The sequence below is a fragment of the Lupinus angustifolius genome, chromosome LG03, assembly GCF_001865875.1.
Source record: "Lupinus angustifolius cultivar Tanjil chromosome LG03, LupAngTanjil_v1.0, whole genome shotgun sequence".
In the NCBI taxonomy this organism is placed as follows: Eukaryota; Viridiplantae; Streptophyta; class Magnoliopsida; order Fabales; family Fabaceae; genus Lupinus; species Lupinus angustifolius.
This window is the reverse complement of record NC_032011.1, coordinates 11,211,638-11,214,839: the sequence shown is the minus strand read 5'-3', so window position 1 is coordinate 11,214,839 and position 3,202 is coordinate 11,211,638. Positions and strand designations below refer to the sequence as shown.

Sequence of the window (3,202 nt, the reverse complement as noted above, 5' to 3'; positions counted from 1 at the left end):
CTAATTTGTTCTTCTTTGTTCAACTCGTTTCCAGCCCTACTTGCATCCCTTTGACCCTTTCATCTCCCTCATATTCCTACTTCAAAAAATTCGAGATTTCACTGGTTATTTTCAGTGACATTATTCTGTTAAAAATGGTGGGTGAAACAATTGCATATAGACATGCTCTTGCTTTAGACTTTTTTTGCTTCATCTCCTTCTCATTTTTAATTTGTGCAATAGTTGGAATGTATGGAATAGTTGGAATAACATAATCTTTTTCAATGGCTTCCCACATATCATTAGCATCCAAGAAAGCTTTCATTCTAACATCTCATACATGATAATTATTTCCAGTAAACACTGGAGGTGAAAATACATCACACACTGCTTCTGAATTCGTTTTGACAATTTTAGGCAATAGAAAGTAATAGAGAAAATGTTTTGGTTGTGTTTGGTTTATGTTTGTTCCCACAGATCCGTCAAGGTATAGTCTAGATACCAATTTGTAGGTTATGTAGCAACTAAAAGTGCAGAGAGAAAAATGTGTTATGTAAAAGGCTTTTTTTATTCAACAAAACACATAATTTATACATCATGGAAAAAAACCGATGGAGAAAAAATAAATTCCTACATGAATAGCATAATGGATCACATAAGTGCTCCAATATAGTAGGTGAAATAATCTTTAACAATCATATTAACTCCTTATTGCCTAAGGAATAGAAACATAATAGCTTCTGAGTCATACTAATCAACAGAATTAGATTAGACTCTTGACACAGATTATAAGATCTCTGGTGATAATGCACCGACTACCAAAGATAATATATTCTCACCCGCTTCATCTCAACTGGATATCTCTATCCTCCCTATATCCTACTAAATGGAACTTCGTGTATTGTCCCACATTTTTCTTAACATTATAAGCACCATGTATATCACTTTTTACAATCATGATCAATTAGTGAAATAAATCTTCATAGGACTAAATATTAACAATGCTATTTTAAGAAAATAATTGTGATTTATGTTCTACACGCTCCTTTAAATAACTAGGACAAAACAAAAATGGTATACATTTTTGTATCCCTTACTTAATTACAAATCTTATTCAAGTCTCCACGATTGATATTTTTAACTCAAACAGGAGATAATAATTTTAGATAATAAGATCAATGGTTACACACTGAGAGGCTAGATTTCGTTACAAAATGTGTAATTACATTTCACACACCATACCATCCAGTTTTGATAAGTTGTGATCTTCTCCGTTAATGGAGAAAAGAAAGTACTACAAAAATAAGCAAAAAATAATATACTAAGACATTTTTATTCTTCTATATATAATGAAATAACATTTTTGTCATTGAAAATACAAATAAAACAATTAATTGATACTTGTTGTGACATATTTCAAACCCTTTCAACCTCGAGAGAACAGATTCAAACCATTTCTAAACAAAATTGAAGCGAGTCCTTTTGCTATTCACGTTTTAAAAAACTTGAGGGTAGTTAACATAAAAATAGTAAGAGATTGAGTGACTCCATAAAAAAGCAATGGACACGGGCGGACATGGGTAGTAGCTACCCGCTACTCGTTTTAAAATATGAGACAATTACCCATACCTGCCTGTACTCGTAATGGTACCCACGTGTGGGTATTTCGCGGGTAATTCTAAGTACCCGCGAGTACAACGTATAGCCGCGGTTTTCGTACGTTATCAATGAATTTCTATCTTTCTACTTCTCTTATGTTTCGCACGAGATGAAACTTAATTATTTTTGTGTCTTTTGATTGAACATTTGGGAAAAATGCTAAATCTATTGGAGTTTTCTACTTTTGTGATTTGATGTTCTCATTTCCTTAACAAAAAATATATAATTTTCTTTGCAAGACATGTATGTTTTTACACATGTAATGACTATGGGGTGGGTCGGGGCCGGGTTTGTACATACCCAAACCCGAATCTGAAATTCAAAATTCAAACCTGAACTAAACGCGGTTGAAAATAAGGATATCATCCTCGAACCCGTCGGGTTTCGGGTAACCTGAACCCAAAAAAACACGTAAATTTTATGTGTACTAAGGAAAGTATAATATCATTTTCGTTTCATTTTTCTCTAGAATTTCTATTTTCTCTTGTATTATTTCATTTCTTTTATGTTTGAAGATCCAATAGTATGTAAAGTAAAATTAGAAATTAAAAACAATGGACACATGACAGAAATTTCAATTTTAAATTGAATTACATTACTTCAGGGCGGGTTCGGGTTAGGGTCTTTGCTCTACCAAATCCAAACCCAATCACATCAGGTTTTCCCTATTAATTTCGGGTTCGGTTTTCATTGTCATCTCTACACCAAATTCAATAAAGGATGTGAACAAGGTAAAAAAATGTAAACAAAGTAAAAGGAAAAGATCTACATAATATAATGAATGTTAGGGTAGTGTACTTTTTATTTTAATTAAAGGTAATATATTAATCACGTAAATAACGGGTACCCGTGGGTACAGGTACCAAAATACTCATATCCGCCTGTATGTACAATGAGTATTTTTAAGAACATGTTTGTAAAATCAACGGGTACCCGTTTGTGACCCGTGCTCGTGCTCATACGGATTTTATGCGCAGGTACCAACGTGTACGATTTTTTGTCATCTCTATTTTTATCCTTCTATATATAATGAAGTAACACTTTTGTTATTAAAAATACATGTAGAACAAGTAATTGATACTTGTTCTGACATATTTCAAACCCTTTCAACCACGAGAGAACATATTCAAACCCTTTGCAAACAAAATTAAAGTGAGTCCATCTGCTATTCAATTTGCAAAAATCCTGAGGGTAGTTAACATAAAAATAGTAAGATATTTAGTGACTGTAAAAACATCTGCATATATAATGTGGTAATAACAAACAAAATCCATGTAAATAGATTTGTTTACATTGATTAGGTTGTTATTATCCTAAAATCAAATATGAAGGTGATATGTAAACATATTTCTCTGAATGTGATATGTAAACATATTTGTTTAGATTTTAGGAACAATTATTGTGTATATAAACAATGTAGTATTGAGGAATAAAACATATGAATCAATTTCTTTACATGGTATCAGAGCCAAGCAAAAACAAAATTTAGAAATGTATATGGCACACATGATGACTGAAGGCGTCGAATCACATGATGGAGGATTTGCAATACCTATGTTCAAAT

The 3,202-nt window shown here is 32.0% G+C and overlaps 1 long non-coding RNA gene across 1 annotated transcript; it reads right to left on the bottom strand.

The window, feature by feature from the left end:
• LOC109342570 lies at positions 1,056-2,796 on the bottom strand. Its single transcript, XR_002107086.1, has 2 exons — positions 2,730-2,796; positions 1,056-1,245 (listed from the first exon to the last, which is right to left on the bottom strand). It is a non-coding gene; the product is annotated as an uncharacterized LOC109342570 (long non-coding RNA).